Here is a 20,633-nt window from a genome sequence, read left to right on the forward strand (position 1 = left end):
AGAGGTTATTCAACCTACCTTGCCTGTGCCAGCACTTGGCCAGCTTAACCTCATCTTTGTGTAATGAGAGTTTCTACCTCCTTTCCGGTTTGAGTTCCAGATCCCTACCATACTCTGGGTGGGGGGGATGGGGGGGATAAAATGCACCAGCTCTCCTTCAGATATTCCAATAATCACCTTGGTTTTTTTTGAGCCCTCTACTCAGGAAAATTCATTCTGTGCAGCCTCCCCAATATTTTACAGTTTTAACGCTTCCCCACGGTCATTTGAAGGAAAACAACCTCAGTTGATCCAATCTTTCCCCTTGATTATAATTTCCTTGTTCTGTCAATATCCTTATAAATTACTTCTGAACCTTCTCCAGTGGAATTCTGCCTGTCCTGTAACACAATTCCCAGAACTTTGTACTGTACTTGAGCTGTGAAGCCTCTTAAAGAAAGGGGGGGGGGGATTAAAGATTTTGTGAAGGAATTCCAGCATTTAGGGGAAACATTGTGGTGGTAGTGTTCTATACTCAGTAGCCACTTTATTAGGTACACCTTGTTAATACAAATATCTTATCAGCCAATCATATGGCAGCAAATCAATGCATAAAAGCATTAAGGCATGGTCAAGAGGTTCAGTTGTTCAGACAAAATGACAGAATGGAGAAGAAATGTGATCTAAGTGACTTTGTGGAATGATTGTTGGTGCCAGATGGGATGGTTTGAGTATCTCAGAAACTGCTGATATTCAAGCTCAAGTGTCTCTAGAGTTTATAGAGAATGGTGCAAAATAAAATCCAGTGAGTGGCAGTCCTGTGGAGGAAAAAACGCCTTGTTAATGAGAGAGGTTGGAGGAGAATGGCCACATTGGTTCAAACTGTCACTTTCTTTTTTTATTAATTTTTTTATTAGTTTTTCAAAACATTTTACAAATTAAAAACCCCAAATCCCAATGAGGAACATTAAAACAGTGCAAAATTAAGCATACAATAACAATATGCTACAAAGGAAGAGAATTTAACAAAAAAAAGCACCTAAATTAAAGATAAGTAAGCTTAGTGTCCTCCCCAAGCCCCACAACACAAGAAAAAACAACAGCAACTCCAGACCAACCACAACACAATATAGAGAGTATAAGTCAGGACAGCCAAACTCCCAGACTGTGAATACACTCAGCAACAGAGGATAATAATGCCTTCTACCAGAAAAAAAAGGAGCTGAAAGCAAGGGACCGAAAAGAGAAAAAAACCCTAGTCAAGAGGAAGGTTATGAAAGTACTCGATAAAAGGACCCCAGACCTTATGGAACTTTAGATCCGAATTGAGAACTGAATAATGAATTTTCTTGAGGTCCAAACAGGCCATGATGTCATTAAGCCATTGAGCATGAGTGGGCGGGGCAACATCTCTCCATCTGAGGAGGATCAAGCGTCTAGCCAGGAGAGAGGCAAAGGATAATATTCAGCATTTGGTCGGACCCAGACATAAATCTTTCTCGCCCCAAAAACCGAACAGAGCAATTAAGGGGTTTGATTCTAGGTGCTGATTCAGAATACACGATAACATAGTGAAGACATCTTTCCAGAATTTCTCCAAGCTAGGACAGAACCAGTACATATGGATGAGAGAGGCCACGCCCCTCTTGCATTTATCACAGAGCGGACTAACGCTAGGGTAGAATCGAGATAGTTTAGATTTAGACAAATGGGCTCTATGAACAATTTTAAACTGTAAAAGGCAGTGGCGAGCACAAAGAGAGGTTGAGTTAACCGATTTGAGAACTGAATCCCGGCTCTCCTCAGATAAGGAGATATTTAAATCCTGCTCCCAGGCCATTTTGATTTTATCCATGGGGGCCCGTCGTAAGGCCGCTAGTTTGTCTCGGATGATTGATATTAAGCCTTTACCTAGTGGATTCATGGAAAGAAATAGGTCCATAGCATTTTTCGCAGGCATTTCAGGGAAGTTAGGAATTAAAGGAGCAATAAAGTGTCGGATTTGGAGATATCTGAAAAAATGAGCATTGGGCAGATTGAACTTAACAGAGAGCTGCTGAAAGGAAGCAAAGCGATTATCAATGAAAAGATCTTCAAAATGTCTAATGCCCTTCCTCTACCAAACCTGGAATGCTGAATCGTATGTAGTAGGTAAAAAAAGGTGATTATGAGCAACAGGGCTGGAAACGGAAAACCCCTGGAAACCATAGCATTTCCTGATCTGAGCCCATATACGCAAAGTGTGTCTAACAAGAGGATTAGCTATTGATCTGGGCAGACTACTAGGGAGTGCAGAGATAGATAATTCTTTAGTGGAGCTCAACTCCATCGCCACCCAGTTAGGGCACTCGGGTTGGCCATGGAAGAAAGACCAGAAGGTAGCACAACGTATATTAGCTGCCCAATAATATAAACGAAAGTTAGGTAAAGCCATGCCACCCTCTTTTTTAGATTTTTGGAGATGGATTTTATTAATTCTAGAGCGCTTATTCTGCCACAGATATGACAAAATAATAGAGTCTAAGGAATCAAAAAATGATTTAGGAATAAAAATTGGGATAGATTGAAATAGGTATAAAAATTTGGGGAGAACATACATTTTAACAACATTAATACGACCTACCAAAGACATAGATAGAGGTGACCATTGTACCAGACTCTGTTTTATAGCATATGAAAGATTGGCAAAGTTTTCACGAAAGAGATCTTTAAACTTCCTTGTGACTGTAATTCCAAGATAAGTAAATTGATTATGGACTACTTTAAAAGGGAGATCATGAAATGTTAGTTCTTGTGCTTCTTTATTAATTGGGAGAATTTCACTCTTATGTAAATTAAGCTTATAGCCAGAGATCTGGCTAAACTGGTCAAGAAGTGAAAACATTAGAGGTAAGGATGTAGACAGATTTGAGAGAAAGAGTAATAAGTCATCAGCATAGAGAGAAACTTTATGCTCGACACCCCCTCTCCAAATCCCAGTCAATTCAGGGCAGTTTCAAAATGCTATCGCCAGAGGTTCCATAGCCAAATCAAAGAGAAAGGGACTTAAGGGGCATCACTGGCAGGTACCACGTTTGAGATTAAATGCTTGGGATTTCTGAAAATTGGTTAAAACAGAGGCTGTAGGACACAGGTACAGCAATTGAATCCAAGAGATGAAACTTTGGCCAAGGTCAAATTTTTCTAAAACTGCAAAAAGGTAGTTCCACTCTATACGATCAAATGCTTTCTCCGCATCGAGGGAAATAACACATTCAGGGATCCCAGTTGGAGGTGTGTATAAGATATTAAATAAACGCCGAATGTTAAAAAAAGGGAGATGGTTTTTAATAAAGCCTGTTTGGTCATCAGAGATAATGGAGGGAATGATGGATTCTAATCTATGAGCCAAAACTTTAGCTAAGATCTTTACATCAACATTGAGCAGAGAGATTGGCCTATATGAGGAACATTCTGTTGGGTCTTTGCCCTTTTTTAAAAGAAGAATAATAGATGCCTCACTGAAAGAGGGTGGCAATTTGCCGTAATTAAACGAGTCAGATAATACTGAAAGTAACTGAGGAGAAAGAAGTGAAGAGAATGATTTATAAAATTCTACAGGGAACCCATCAGGTCCAGGAGATTTCCCTGAGGACAGTGCAGAAATTGCAGTAGATATTTCTTCTAATGACATAGGCACATTGAGTTTGGCTTTGAAATCAGATGAAAGTGAGGGGATATTCAGATTCTGTAAAAATTGATCAACAGAGATATTGTCATTCAGAGATTCAGAGGAATAAAGCCGAAAATAAAAATTTTTAACTGCGTCATTAATTTCTAAGTGATCCGATGTAAAGTCTCCCTTCTCCTTCCGGATCTTTGTAATATGTTGTTTGGCTTTGGAACGCCTCAGCTGATTGGCTAGAAATTTACCAGACTTATCCCCATGAATGTAAAAGCGACTCTTGCTTTCGAGAAGTTGGCGTTCGACAGGTTGAGTGGACAGAAGGTTAAATTTAGTTTGGAGTTCAACACGCTTCTTGTATAATTCAGGGTTCTTAGTTTGGGCATATATTTGATCCAATTCTTTAATCTGGTTAATGAGGTCTAATCGATCTGTGCGGGATCTTCTGTTGAGATTTGCTGTGTAAGAGATTATTTGCCCCCTCAGATATGCTTTCATGGCATCCCAGACAATCTGGGATGGCACTTAAACTGTCACTTTCTTGTCAGCAACTCAAATAACCACGTGTTACAACAGTTGTGTGCAGAAGAGCATCTCTGAGTTGACTATGTTCAACCTTGAAGTGGATGGGCTACAGAAGCAGAAGACCACAAACATACACTCAGTGGTCACTCTATTAGCTATGGGAGGTACTTAATTGTTATGGATTATGCTGCTGCCTGCTTCAGCAAGGCACCAAAGGAGTCGGTGTGCAGTCTAACAACAAGTGATCATCTTAGTTGCTTTTCTTGTGATCACAAGACCTTGTTGGACATTTTTTTTGTGTGACTAAATTTTGCTGATACCTTGTATGTGCTATATGTGCCTTATGCTGTGTTTTGCACCCTGGCCTTGGTGTAATGCTGTTTCATTTGGCTGTATTCATGGGTATTCATGTACAGTCGAACGACAATTAAACTTGAACTGACTGACAGAGACACATCCACATTGACTTTCGTGTTAAGTCAGCATGCCCTAACTATTTAGTAATAGTGCCACATTGTGAAGCTTCCTACTCTTATGCATCCAATTTACCAATGCTCTGCGCATTCAGGGGAGGCGATTCTCAGCAAGAGATATTTACTACTTAATGCATTTGTAAGAAGGATGCAGCTCACTCACAGGAAAAGCAGAACCTATAATTCAAGTAGGCTTCCCAGAATCTAACCACAGGAAGAGGCAGAAACAAGGTACAGCGCAGTAAAAATATAAAGCAATTGGATAAGATGTTCTTTAAATCCATTTAAATCACAACAGATAATGTCTAGAAAATGTTCCTTCAATCCTATTCTGTTGTCAACAGACACAATAAGAGGACTGAGGAAAGTTGAGGGATTTGGGGGTGGTTGAGAGAGACAGGTGAGGGACTGGGGAGGGATGGAGCATGAAGGAAAGAGTGGGGGGGCTAGGAGAAAGATGCAGAAGAAAATTAGGGGAGAGAATGATGGGGAAGAGGGGACGGAAATTGGGGAGGGTTGAGGATCAGTTGGAAGGGACGAAGGATAAGGAACAAGATTGGGGAGAGGTATAGTAATTGGGGCAGTGTTTGGGGAATAAGGAGGGGAACTGGAAGTGAAAGAAGAGGGTGGTGAGAACTGTGGATTTAGAGAGTGGGGAGAAAGGAACAAGGGATGTAGGAGAGCGGTGAAGAAGGAAAGGCACAAGGAATTGTAATTTAGATATTGATAGGTGCAGAATTGAAGAGAGATTGAGAGATGAAGGGAAGAGGCAGGAAAATGAGATAGAGGAACCATGATCATATTTATGACGTATTAAATAATGCCGCTAGGTTGTGTCTGGTGATAACATATCCTCTTTGCTGATGATCAACACTGTCGCACCTTGGGTGTGTACTTATCCCACTGCTCTACTCTCTATATACACATGACTGTGTGGCTAGGCATAGCTCAAACACCATCTATAAACTTGCTGACGATACACCCATTGTTGGTAGAATCTCAGGTCGTGACGAGAGGACGTACAGGAGTGAGATATGCCAACTAGTGGAGTGGTGCTGCAGCAACAACCTGGCACTCAATGTCAGTAAGCTGAAAGAGCTGATTGTGGACTTCAGGAAGGGTAAGATGAAGGAACACATACCAGTCTTCATCGAGGGATCAGAAGTGGAGAGAGTGAGCAGTTACAAGTTCTTGGGTGTCAAGATCTCTGAGGATCTAACCTGGTCCCAACATATCTATGTCGTCATAAAGAAGGCAAGACAGCGGATATACTTTATTAGGAGTTTCAAGAGATTTGGCGTGTCAACAAATACACTCAAAAACTTATATAGTTTTACTGTGGAGAGCATTCTGACAGGCTGCATCGCTGTCTGGTATGGGGGCGGGGTGGGGTGGGACTACTGCACAGGACTGAAAGAAGCTGCAGAAGGTTATAAATCTATTCAGCTCCATCTTGGGTACTAACCTACAAAGTACCCAGGACACCTTCAGGTAGCGGTGTCTCAGAAAGGCAGCGTCCATTATTAAGGACCTCCAGCATCTAGGGCATGCCCTTTTCTTACTGTTACCATCAGATAGGAGATACAGAAGCCTGAAGGCACACACTCAGTGATTCAGGAATAGCTTCTTCCCCTCTGCCATCCGATTCCTAAATGGACATTGAATCTTTGGACACTACCTCACTTTTTAAAAAATATACGTTATTTCTGTTTTTGCACGTTTTTAATCTATTCAATATATGAAATGGATTTACTTGTTTATTTACTAATATTATGTTTTATTTTTATTATTTTTCTCTCTCTGCTAGATTATGTATTGCATTGAACTGCTGCTGCTAAGTTAACCAATTCCACATCACATGCCGGTGACAATAAACCTGATTCTGATTCTTGGCCACTTCAATTTTCTTGAGTTCTGTTCTCAAATTGTTTCAGCTCAGAATCCATGTAGGATGAGAATGATCCACGTTCCTGCTTCTGGCAGGTTGATGAAGACATTGGAGATTCTTTCTCTGCAGCAATGAGCAGCTACAGCATATACTCATCTCCACCTTCAAGTCTAAAAAAAGACTCAAAACTCTCTGGAAACTTATTGGTGTTTCCAAGCTAAAATGTCTGTGAAGCACCTGCCCACAGCATATAGGGTCTGGCAACATCCCTACACCTCTGGATTTGGGAGCTGGAGGGCCAAACATGTCTAGGTGGAGCAAATTTTTTTGCGATCCAGATTATTGTCCACTACACTCCTTTACAATGTGAATGTGGAGGGAAGCAAGGACTGAGATGGGGTTTGGCTGTGGCAATTTTTGTGGAAGAAGAGTTTGACAGCGCTCTGGTCTCCTACTAGAAGAGTGGACCCTTGCATGAAATACCAATAATGGTATCATTCCTCGGCATTGCCTTTTATCAAAAGCATTGTCAATGTGTTTCAATCTATAACACCATTCAGCCTTTGAGTCTCAGTGGGTTTAATTCTAAATGAAAACAAAAAAGGTACGAAACACTCAGCAGGTCAGACAGCATCCATGGAGAGAGAAACTGACTAGTATGATTTAACATGCCCAGAATTCTGTCCCATTTTTCTGTCAGATATACCATTTTCTGCATTCCTCCTCTGAGATCCCTCACCAAGATTTGGTGGTGCTCCTCAGAGAAAACTTGGCATGCTTCATTGGCTTCTTAAGACTTTCTTGCCCTTCTTTTCCCAGATCATAACCCCTTTTAACCCCAACCTTGCTGGCCAGTTTTATTCCATCAGAACGGTTTCACCTTTTCCAAGCGATAGTACATACAGACCAAGAAGATGGATAATGAGCAAATAACAAACTGGTCTGTCGGCCCTACCTTCTGTGAATTAAAATCCTTCTTTAGCCCTCCCCTCTAACAAGCCATGTAAACTTTCCAAAGAGAGGCCAAAATCCTCAGGATGAAAACGAGGGAACTGTATTGTGGAAAATTTCTCCCTGAGCAATTGAAGCCATTGAAACTCACCCATCAAAGAAAAGCCCTCAGCACAGTACATTTTCTACCACAGTCTAGAATTTAAAAATTCTCTTTCTTCTTTTCACACCTCTTCCTGCCTCTGAAAGTCGACCCTAAAGCACTTTGTTCTTCCTGAAGATACACTGCTTGATGATTCCAACATTTCATAGCTCCAGTCCTGCCTTCTCTGTAGGTCCTGAGGCTCTGTATCAGCTCCTGAAACATCTTGAAATCTTTTGCAACACTGAATGAGGCATATGGATTCCAATTGCTTTTTATTTTGCCAACTCCACCTCCACCATCTGGGACTCTGGTGACCCAAAGGTGTTTATATTTCCTGTAGCTATGACAAGCTCTCGGTACTGCCACTGTTAATGCACTGCAAAATGACAGTTGTCTTGAGGATGTCTTTACATAGTAGATGTTATCAATTTTATATACAGGGAAAAAATGGAGGCTTGAGATGAAATGAAGATATTTTCTCATAAAATAGCCTAAATATGTTTGAAACTAGCAGCAGAATAAAGCCTTGCTATTTTTGGTGTTCAATCTCAGTTGGATGGAACACTGAATTAAGGCTGTGCCTCCTCTTTCCACCCAGTGGGTGTCGCTGTTGTCAGATATTGGGACTTCCGACAATCGAGGAAGAATTGTTCCTGCCACCTAGTGGATCATTATTACAAACCCAGTGGCCATGGCAGCTTCAGTTATACATTAGTATTTATCAGATAACGATACAGTCGCATTTGTATCAATTAAGGTGGAGGGTTATATGGGAGGCAGGGTTTAAGGGTCAGCACAACATTGTGGGCTGAAGGGCCTGTACTGTGCTGTACTATTCTATGTTCAATGTAGCATTTTTGACACATAGTAATACTGTGGATCAGAACTCAAGTCAAGTAATGAAACCACCAAACAAAACTGAAATATTAACTTTGCTTCTCTCTCCTTGGATGCTTTCTAACCTGCTGCATGTTTTCTGCATTTTCTGTTTCCATTTGGAATTATATCCACCTATACTCAAAGGCTGAATAGTGTGATAGATTGAAAACATTACCCTTGAAATTAAAAAAGAGAATAACTTTATTTGTCACATGTACATTGAAGTAAACAGTGGAACATGTCATTTTTGGATCAGAGCAAATCAAATCAATGAGGATTGTGCTGAGCAGCCTGCAAGTGTTGCCACGCTTCCGGCACCAACATAGCATGCGTGCAACTCACTAACCCTAACCGTACATCTTTGGAATGCAGGCGGAAACCCACACAGTCGTGGGGAGAACATACAATCTCCTCACAGACAGAGGTAGGAATCGAACCCCAATCACTGATCACCGGCTAAGTGATTGCACTAAACTCCACGCTTTTGTGCTGTCCCTGATCAGTGCTGAGGATTGGCACCATGAATTGGGCTTGTCTTTAATCATTTGACCTAAATGTTCTTGAATTTAGCTTCAGTCTGATCTATGGTTGTAGGTCACACTTGTACTTGTGCGTCAGATGGTTGAGCACTTGAATCACTCCAGAATAGGGGTTCCAAATCTTTTTTACACCATAGGCTAATATCATCAAGCAGAGAGTCTGTGGACCCCAGGATGGGAAACCCTGCTGCAGAAGATTTGAGCACAAACTTGCAGGCTGCCTATCTGAGCTGTACTGTGGGAATCCCACATTACCGCAATTTAAGGTTTGACTTTTAGATGGGATCTTAAAAGTGCATCCTGTGCCTCTCCTCTCAGGTGGATGAGAAATATGCTGCAGCAGTGTTTGAAGTTCAGAGGAATGGACAATGTTTTTCACTCAACTAAAAGATAATTATCTGGCTATCGTCATTTGGTTCTGAGAGCTTACAATGCACAAACGTGCCAGTTATAATATGCCCCTCACGTCAAAAGTACTTACTTGACTGCAAAGTGCTTTGGGACAACATTAACTAGTGAAAGTACTTTAGAAATGGCCAGAATTGCTTCTTTTTTGTTTGCTGCCTTTTATGATCAATCTAGAGTTGATCACAATGATGAATCCACAAATAGGCTGAAGCTATCTGTTTCTGCCATGTGAAAGCAAAGAGCTGATTCCCTGTACTGTTCAAGTAAACTTCTGAATCTGCTGTCAAGAGTTGGTGAAATAATCCCTCTTGCCTCTCCATGAACTGGTCAACACTGCACTAAGGGCATCAGTTTGACGGAGTTTTGAAAGTATGTGCCAAGACAAAATAATAAAGCCACCAGTTTTTACCTTTCTCTATATGCCATTCAGCGGAGTGGCTTGCTAAGTCACTCCAGAAGGACATTAAGAGTCAGCCCAGATTAGGTTGTCTTCTCCAAACCAGGTAACCATTGCAGAATCTTTCCCTAGACATTAACAAACCAGATAAGTTTTTAACAACAATTTGGTAGTTTCACATTCACCATTACTAAAATGCTTTTTAATTGTGGGTTATTTGATTAATGAATATTCCCAAGCCAAGGTACTGGGATTCAAATTCGTGTCACTGGATCAGCAGGTGAGATTTTGGAATTCCTAGCTGGTAAAATACCGCTGCTGTGCCCTGAAGGACTGAATAGTTTCTGCATCAGGTGCAGGCAATGACCTAGACTCAACTTGCATCCAAAACCGTGTGCATTGTGTAAAGGGTTTCCTTCCTCACGGGTTTCTGTACCAAGTCACTTTTATTTCATCAAAATCAGCTGTACACCAGCTTTAATATGACTCTAAATGTTGCTCATAGATTTATTTATAAGTGGGAATCTGATGGACACAACTGATGGAAAAGTCAACCCACTTGTGCTGATTGGACTTGTTTGAATTAGCTGAAAATGACATTTCATTGAATGTTTTTTTTTAAAATACCACATACTCTCAAACTGTGCCTGCTGATTGTTCCTGAGCATAAAAGACCTGGATGAATTTCTGGAATTCCCTCAAAGACCCATGAGTGAGTACAATAGGCAGTTAATCTGATCAACCATTCTATTTGGTTCCTCCAACCCCCTCTATCTCTTGCCTCAGTCACTGCACTGTAGACACTTTAAACCACTTTTTATAATGCTGGTTGCATTGTAAATTCATGCTAGTATTTATGCACATTTTATTCCATATCCATACTTTAACTAGGTTTTTTTTGTATAATTCTTCATAGTTATTGAATGTTGCACCAACACAACACAGCAAATTCTTAATACATGTAAATATATAGTGAATAAAATTGATCCATGACTTATGATAACTTAGAAAACATTTTAAAGAAGGGACTCAGGGATAGGTTTTTCAAAGAGTTTGTATGAACAATGGACTGAATGTCCTCCCATGGTATGCTTGTTTGCTGCATGGATAATTAAAGTACTAGTGACCTCCCAAACCACTCCACACATCTCCCCACCCCACCCCACATTTGCACTTACAGAATTCACAAAACACTACCATAAAATTAGATACAAAATAAAATTCACTCTCAGAATTTATGTGGGAAATAGTAAATAGGTGACGCAATTTTTAAAACTTGTTTCTTGATGTATGCACAGATGATGAAGCTTTGTATTACTGAAAATGAACCATTTTCTAGCAATGCAAATTTCCTGTAACACAGGTATTGCCTGTACTTGACAACCAATCGAGGAAGATGAAAGGACATTTCCCTGGAATACTGCTTCAGTTAGCCAGAAGGTGGCAACAATGCTGTATGGTTAGTTCTGGAATGCTATTCTCAGTCTCCTTGATGGGCAGGGCAGTCAGATTTTCCAGAAGGTTGTCTGAAATTCATTTTTTTTATTTTAGTAAAATAAATCCCAGAACTTGCAGAAGAAAATGAAAAAACTGCAGTTGCTGGAAATATAAAATAAAAATGCTGAAAACACCAGTAGGTTGGGAAGCATCTGTTGATAGGAACAGATTTAATGTTTTAGCTCAGTGACAATTCAGTGTTAGAATAGCTTGGACAAACGGCCATCACCCTGAAATGTTAACTCTGTTTCTCTGGAGGTTCTGCCTAACCTGCTGAGTGTTCCTTGCTTTTTCCTATTTTGATCCAGGAAATTGTCATTTTGAAATTCATTGCTTCCATGTTATGGACCTTCCTAGAATCATAGAAATCTACAGCACATTACAGGACCTTTGGCCCACAATGTTGTACTAACCATGTAACCTACTCTGTAAACTACCTAGAATTACCCTACTGCAAAGCCCTCTATTTTTCTAAGCTTCCTGATTGTACAGTCCTAATGACTTGAAATTGCAATGTGATCAAGATTAGACTGAATGTTCTCCAATGAGAGGGCAAATAACCAGTCCAATCTCCCGCACAGAAAGACCTTTAGGTACAGTGTCCCAGGTCATTTTTGGAGGTGAGTATTAAGCACATGGGAGAGCTTTGAACTGAAGTCCCCAGTGGCGAGAAGCAAGTGCTTTTTCTGAAATTATTGGCAGAAACTTCATTCCTTAATGTTCCTCCTCTCAAAGAGGACTTTCATTAGCTAGAGAGTGGTGAATCTGTGGAATGCATTGCCATAGATGACTGTGGAGGTTAAGTCACTGGGTATATTTAAAGTGGATATGATTAATTTCTTGATTAGTAGTGACATCAAAGGTTAAGGGGAGAAAGCAGGAGACTGGGGTTGAGAGGGAAAGTAAATCAGCTATGATTGAATGACGGAGCAGACACAATGGGCTGAAAAGCCCAATTCTACTCCCATGTTTATGGTCTTCAGTAGGGTCAAATACTGAATACCCCACATACTGAACTAACTTGGAGCTTTCAAAGACTGAATGCTTCTGAAGTACAAAAAAAATGAAGGAACTCCTGCAAAAAATGCAGGTCAGACAACAATTATGTGGAGTGAAATTGAGTTAATGTTTTTTGGTCAGTGACCTTTCATTAGAACTGCCCTGCTAACACATAAATTGTTTTAGACATTCAAAAACATTAAACTACTATTGAAAAAGATTGAAAACAAATAAAGAACTGAAACAAACAATCTGAAACATTTTGCGCACAAAAGGTATGTGTAAATGGCTAATAGAGCTGATAGCCTCATAGCTTCCAGAGACCCGGGTTCAATCCTGACCTCTGGCGCTGTCAGTGTGGATTTTGCACGCTCTCCCTGTGGCCATGTGGGTTTCCCCTGGGTGCTCCAGTTTCCTTCCATGTCCCATAGATGTGCGAGTTGGTGGATTAATTGACCACTGTAAATTGTCATTAGCGTAAGTGATAATGGAAACAATCTAAGGACTTGGTTAGCATGGATGAGTTGGGCTGAAGGGCCTGTTTCCATGCTGTATTGCTCCAAGAGTTGATGGGATTGTGTGGAAGAAAACAAGTAGCAGGGGTACAGGGAAATAGGGAATGGAGAGTAGAACTCATGGAGTTCTTCTGCTTGCACGGATCTGGGGAGCTGAATAGCCTTCTGTGTTGTTAAAAACACAAGGTAATATAAAATATGCCAAAACTGGTATAAGATTGTATTTCCTGGATATTCTTTGGAAGGGGCAATTAAAAGGGGAATGCTTTTTTGTCATTCAATATTCAGGACATGAGTATTGCTGACAAGACCCATTCCTAATTTCCCTTGAGAAGGTGAGAAATGAGCTGTCTTCTTGAATGACTGCAGTCCTTCTTTCCGGTGAAGGATCTCCCACTATGCTGTTGGGAAGGGAGTTCCAGAATTTAGACCCAGTGATGATGAAGGAATGGTATAAGTTATAGGTTTGGGAGGTGCTCTCTGAGTAGCCGTAGTGCATTCTGTTAGATTGTGCGCACTGTGTGCTCGTGGTGGAGGGAGTGTTTAGTGTGGTGGATGGGGTGTCAGTCAAGTGGGCTGCTTTGTCCTGAATGATGTCAAGCTGCACTCATCCAGAGCAGTGGAGTGAATTCAGAATCAGGTTTGATATCGCTGGCATATGTTGTGAGGTTTGTTGTTTTTGTGGCAGCAGTACATAATAATAAAAACTGCAAATTACTGTAAGAAATATATATTTAAAAAGTTAAATTAAATAAGGAGTGCAAAAGAGAAAAAAGAGCAATGAGGTAGTGTTCATGGGTTCATTGTCCATTCAGAAATTTGGCAGCGGGGAAGAAGCTGTTCATGAATCATTGAGTGTGTGCCTTCAGGCTCATACCTCCTCCCTGATGGTAGGAATGAGAAGAAGGCATATTCTGAGTGATGGGGGTCCTTAATGATGGATGTCATCTTTTTGAGGCATTGCCTTTTGAAGGTGTCCTGGATGCTGGGAAGACTGGTCCCCATGATGGAGCTGGCTGAGTTTACAATTTACTGCAGCTTATTTCGATCCTGTGCAGTGTCACCACCCCCATACCAGACGGTGATGCAGTCAGTTAGAGTGCTCTCCACATGGAAATTTGCAAGTGTCTTTGATGACATAGGAAATCTCCTCAAACTCCTATTGAAATATAGTTTATCACGCCTTCTTTGTAACTGCATCAATATGACAGGTCCAGGATAGATCCTCAGATGTTGACATTCTCTCCACTTCTGATCCCTCAATAAGGACTAGTGTGTGTTCCCTCATCTTACCTTTTCTGAAGTCCATGATCATTTCTTTGCCTTGTAGATGGTAGAAAGGCTTTGGGGTGTCAGGAGGTGAATCACCCAGCCTCTTTGTATGTACCTGGTTCAGCTGAGTTTCTGAACAATGGTGAACCTCCGGAGTACTGATGGTGGAGGACACAGCAAGGGTAAAACCATTGAATGCCCAAGTTAGGTGGCCAGATTCTATCTTGTAGATGTTCATCACCTCTGCTACTTTTATGACATTAATGTTATTTGCCACTAATCAGCCTGAAGGTTGTCTTGGTCTTGCTGCATGCAGGCATGGACTGCTTCATCTGCTGAGGAGCTGTGAATGGAGTTGAATATTGTGCAATGATCAGTGAAGGAATGTCACTGATGAAACAATGACAATGGTTGTGTTGTTTCCCTGAGGAACTCCTGCAGTGATGCCTAGGACTGGGGTGATAGACCTCCAACAAGCACAGCTATTGTGCTTTGTACAAAGTATGGCTCCAGACACTTGGAGTTTTTTCTGCTTGATGCCCATTGACTTCTGTTTAATCAGGGCTTATTGATTCCTTGATTTCACCTGGACTAAGGCTGTGATGAGGCCTGGAACCAGATTGTCCTGGCAAAACACAAACTGGGCATCAAGTGGGTTATTGGAGAGTAAACACAAAGGATTCTGGAAGTCCAGAGCAATACACACTGGAGGAACTCAACAGGCCAAGCAGCATCAATGGAAATGAATAAACAGTTGATGTTTCAGGCCAGGTCCCTTCATCAGGACTAGAATGGAAAGGGGAAGGTGCCAGAATAAGAAGGCAGGGGGAGGGGAAGGAGAGCAGGCTAGAAGGTGATGGTGAAGCCAAGTAGATGGGGGAGGAGAGTGAAGTAAGAAGCTGGGAGGTGATAGGTGAAAAAGATAAAGGGCTGGAGAAGAAGGAATCTGATGGGGGAGAGGAGTGGAGAAAGGGAAGGATGAGGGGCACCACAGAGAAGTGATATGCAGATGAGAAGAGGTACAAGGCCAGCTTGGGGAATTGAAGAAGAGGGAAGGGGGAGAGGGAAAAATACTGGAAGTTAGACTGGTTTCTGTGCCAGTGGGAATCTCAGGAAGGAGCTGAGGTGGACCATCTGCTCAGCATTTCTGACTGCAAACAGTTGTAAATCTCTGAGAAGCGTGGAAGAAGAAAGGGACCTTGGAATGTATGTGTATAGGTTCTCAAGTTTGCAGATCAGAACATTTGTGTAGTTAAGGGATATGGGATGCTTTCCTTTATTAGCTGAATCATGGAACTTAAGAACAAGGAAGTTATGCTTTCACAATATGCAATGCCAGTTAGGCCACACCTTGAATATTGCTTGAAGTTCTGGTTACTACATTACAGGGGAGCCATGACTGCACTGGAGAGGGTGCTGAGGAGATTCATGGGCATGCTTCTTTCTTTGGAACAGATGCTGATGGGAGATGTTTAAAATGTTTAAGATGTTTAAGATGTTTAAAATTGAGGGGACAGGGTAAACAGAAAACACTTACTTCACTTATGAGAGGGGTCAAAATCCAAGGCATGTGGATGGATGGAAGTTCAATAGGTAGAATTCTTGCTTGTAATGTTCCCCCTTCTTACCAGTGCTTTTGCTGTGTCTGTGCTGGATCACGGGGTACTCTATTGCCTTTAAGCTGGAAGCAAAAGGATTCAAATGCCCCATTAGGGAATTGAGGACCGAAGTCTAGTTCAAATTGTTATTGGGCAACGTTCTTGACTCTTTTTAACTGTAATTTTGATTGTTTTGAGTGCCACATATGATTTAACATATGAGGAAGGAACAGAGATTATAATTTGGTGGTTATGGGATTTAAAAAATGTATAATTTTGGGAAAACTATTGTTTGCATTGTCAATTTGTCTTTGAGAGAAGATGCATGACATCTTTTGATTTTAGATGCAGCCTTTTTAAAGTTTTACTTAGACATTTAACTTAAAGGATTCATGATTCTGCTGGAGTAGGCATATGCTCAGAGCAGCCTTAGCTGTTGCCACTGGCAATTGCCAAATGTTGACATTAATTCCGCTGAGATCTTTGCAATGCCAAAGTGTCATTCTTGGGTGCAGTCTGCAGATGGAAACTTAAACATATTTGACTAAGTCATAAACAGGTGCTTTTGTAAAGTTTGAGACTATACTTGGCTGTGGATGTGTGAAGAAAGCAAATGGTCTGTTTAAGATTAAGGAATTTCGATCTTGCAATTTCCCTGCTGTATGAAAATTGATGCACGGATTTCTGTAAAGGAGTTGACATATTTTTGACTGTTCTTAGATTGATTTTATTATCTTCTGTCAGTATTTTATCTACTAAAATGCTGCAGATTAAAAGTTCCATGGACCATCCTCAGCCAGTGAATATTGTGTGGAGATGCTTGCCAGATAGCAGTAAGGACCAAGGGATGAATTTTATATCCTCTTGTACTTGAACAAATGCAGATCTCTGGTGAGATGAACTAAACTAGGTCAGACCACAGGTCTACCTTGCCGATGTCCAGGTCTTAGCTGCTTCTTGGATAATGTCACAAAACTGAGTTTAAATCTCAGTAGTTAAGGTGAGAAGGTTTGTGATTAATATGTTAGTTGTGCAAAATGTTGAGTGATTCATGCATGTATTGTGACAAAGCTGGACCCAATGTACAAAACTACTTGCATTTAATGGCACAGGACAACATTCAAAATCAATAGACAACTAAAATTCATTGGTTTGTAAGTTTTTCATTGACAACCTCAATGGTTTAATTGAACAGAGCACTGTGAATCAGGTAAGGAATCAGCTCTACCCATTAGTTCCCTTAACCAAAATCACTAAGATAGATTTTCTTGTCATTATCTTGTTGTTATTAGGAGCTTGCTAGGCATAAATTAGCATTTTCCTTCAGAATCCGCTTCATTAGCAGCAAAGTGTGGAATCCTGCGGTGTGTGACTCACTTCCTAACTCTACAAAGCCTGTCCATCATCACAAGACTCAGGTCCAGAGCGTGATGGGACACTTGCCTGGATGAGAGCAGCTCCAACAACACTTAAGAAGCACAAAATCACACAGGACATAGCAGCCGATTTGATAGGCACCCCATTCACTCACCCCAGTACTGGTAGCAGATGTTTGTACCAGCTACAGGATGGACTGCAACAACTCACTAAGGCTACTGAAATGCACACACTTTCCATACCTTCCAGCTAGAAGGACAAGTGCAACAAAAACATGGGGGAATCCACCACCTAGATGTTGCTGTCCAAGCCACACACCATCCTGACTTGGAAATATTTCACTGTTCCTACATCATTGTCACTGGGTCAAAATCCTGGAACTCTCCCCTTAACAGCATTGTGGGTCTAACCACACCTTAGGGACTGTAGCAGTTCAAGAAGGCAGCTCACCATCACCTCTTCAAGGGCATCCAGGGATATGCACTCAGTGCTGGCTCAGCCTGTGAAGTTCACATCTCCTGAATGAGCATTAAAAAAAATTGTAACAGTGGCTACAGAAATGCAAACATTGCATGCCTGCGGTGGCAGCCAGACTGAAGTTGTTGAACAGCTGGAGCTGTGATTCTATGGCTAGATTAGAGTTGCTTTACCTATAGATTACAGTTCGCCCATTAGAATTGTGCAGCAACAGGGCTACAGCAACTGAGCCTTGTACTCTTTTGTAGGAAAATCTTCCACCCCAGACTCCCTTCCACAAACTCAGGCTTGAAAGTTTGGCTAATAAGTGGGGTACAGTCCAGTTCAAGAGCTGGAGACTGGCAATTGGTGCTTTGGGGGTTGGGGAAAGAAAGGAGAGCAGAAGACCATTGTGCTTTTGGGAACATTCAGGGTGGAAAATAGAGGTTTGGAGCTCTGGCTCTGTGGCCGGATTGGGATCAACAACATACTTTTATGTCAGGGAGGAATACGGAGTTGAGAGATGCCTTAAATGAAGTTGAATGAGTTGGAAAGAGATCATTGGATGCCAAGATACTGTTGATGTGGGTGGTGGAGTGTTCCTAGTTTGGGGTTGCAGAAGTCAGACCACATTCAGCCCAATTATGGGAGTCCCAGGATAGCCTGATCCAGGATTTTCCATTTGTTCAGAAAAAATGTTCCGGTGGGAATGCTATAATCTTGTATGCCCCAATGCAGAAATTGTGACAAGGGTATAACTATAACTAATGACTGAAGGTGCCCAGTGGAATTTTCTCAGTGATGCAAATAGTTGTTATTTTGTTTTCTTCCTGGGGAAAAAAAATCAATTTTCACATGCAAAACAATGTGGAGAAACAACACTATGCGGTTGAATTTCTGTGCATTAACTCCTGCTTTGTAAAAACTGAGGGCTGATTACCCCTATGTGAAAAATATATTTCCCCTTGATTTTGCTGCAGGAGCCTTTCTTTTCTCAGAAGGGACCCTGTGAATTTTGCCAGTTTTTTTTTCTACCATTGGTGGAACTCCTCTGCAGCCTGTCAGTTCTAGCTCAGTTTTCAGCAAGCATGAATCGGATCACTGCCATTTTGTTTTTTTGTCATGACTTTCTGAGACATTGTTGTCTCCACTTTGTTCTTCCAGAATTAGCTGTCTCTAGCTTACTCCCCTCCTGCCCATCTCCTTCAAATAAAAAATGATAAATAAACTTGAAAATAAAGCCCTTGCAATTAATACTAATCTTTTCATCTAATCACAATTTGAGTTCAACGTAAACTTATTATCAAAGTACATATATGTCACCATATACAACTCTGAGATTCATTTTCTTGTGGGCATACTCACTAAATCTATGGAATAATAACGGGACCAGAATCAGTACATTCAACAAACTGTGCAAATAAAAAAGAAATAATAATAATAATAATAAATATATATATATATATATATATATATATCAAGAATGTGAGATGAAGTGTCCTTGAAAGTGTCCATAGGTTGTGGAAACATTTCAATGATGAGGCAGATGAAGTTGAATGAAGTTATCCCCTCTGGTTCAAGAGCCTGGCTGGTTGATGGGTAATAACTGTTCCTGAACCTGGAACCTGGTGGTGAGAGTCCTGAGGCTTCTGTACCACCTTCCTGATGGCAGCAGCAAGAAGAGAGCATGTGGGGGGAGAGGGGGAGAGGAGGCCCTGATGATGGATGCTGCTTTTCTGCAACGGTGTTTTATGTAGATGTGCTCAATGGTGGGGGAAGTCTTTACCTGTGATGGACTGGGCTGCATCTACTACTTTTTGTAGGATTTTCCATTTAAGGGCATTGATGTTAGTTCCTTGTGTTGCTAATCTAATAGTTAATGAGTTTAATGATTTAGTTCCTGATTAAATGTTTCAAATGGACACACAACAGGAATGTTTCTCTCCCATTGAGGAAATACTCCACTCTGTATATCTTAACTCTCACCAAGTCCCATGCATTCATCAGCCTTTTGCTGTCTCACCTACAATGCCTTCCAACTAAGCAAACCCTTAATTATTAAAACTTTTTTCTTTATTTTCAAATCCCTCTGTGGTTTTGCCTTTATCTCTGAAATGCCCTCTAGCTCAATAATCCTCACGATCTCTTACCCCATTTGAGATGTGTCCTTTTCTCATGAATCAGAGAGGAGATACAGGAGGCTGAAGAGACACATTCAACATTTTAGCAACTGTTCTTCCCTTCCGCCATCAGTTTTCTGAACGGACAATGAACCATGAATACTACCTCACTATTTTTGCACTGCTTATTTAATTTTTTATATATATTTCTATATAATAATTTATAGTAAGTTCTTATGTATTGCACTCTGTTGCCACAAAACAATAAAGTTCATAACATATGTTACTGATAATATACCTGATTCTGAATTGCTCCCTAAACATCCCTTCATTACTGCTTAAACCCTACTCTAAGTTGTCTTTCCTGACATCCTCCTTATATGGCTCAAATAAAATTACATGTAATGATCTGTGAGGAGACATGGAGCATTTTATGATGTTGTATGCAAAGTGGCATAGAAATATAATGTTGTATTGTATAATAGAGACAGTACAAAAAAAGCATGGACTTTCTGCTGTTTATATCATAAACTCAGGTCTAGCTTATCATTAATGACTCATACAGAAATGAAATAAGTCATTATCCCACTGAAAATGATTCAGTTTCATTGAGGGTTCATCTTGTAACGTAGCACGCATCCTTTGACGGGGGAGAGTGTCATCCCACAACACCCAACCCCTGCCCCACCACCAGGATAAATATTTTTATCTCCTAGTTTCTCTGACTTCCCATTTGGTCCCATTTTCACCCTTTCTCTCCTGAAAGCTTTGGCTAAGGTTGCTCACCCAGGGGCCAATCATTGTGAAATACCACTGACAATTAATGCCAACTGGTTATTCACTTGTGCAGTGTACCTCGGTACAGCCTCGATCCATCTTGTTGCTATAAACCCACTCTGTAGTAGGAGCTACTGGAATTGCTTTGCCAGTCCCAACAGGGATACCAAAGCA

At 40.9% G+C, this 20,633-nt stretch overlaps 1 protein-coding gene across 2 annotated transcripts in view; it reads left to right on the top strand.

Moving 5' to 3' along the window:
- The window catches only part of asic1b (acid-sensing (proton-gated) ion channel 1b), an 878,352-nt gene that overhangs the window by 647,008 nt on the left and 210,711 nt on the right, over positions 1-20,633 (top strand). The window lies entirely within an intron of this gene.

This window comes from Hypanus sabinus, chromosome X1 (assembly GCF_030144855.1).
Source record: "Hypanus sabinus isolate sHypSab1 chromosome X1, sHypSab1.hap1, whole genome shotgun sequence".
NCBI lineage: Eukaryota > Metazoa > Chordata > Chondrichthyes > Myliobatiformes > Dasyatidae > Hypanus > Hypanus sabinus.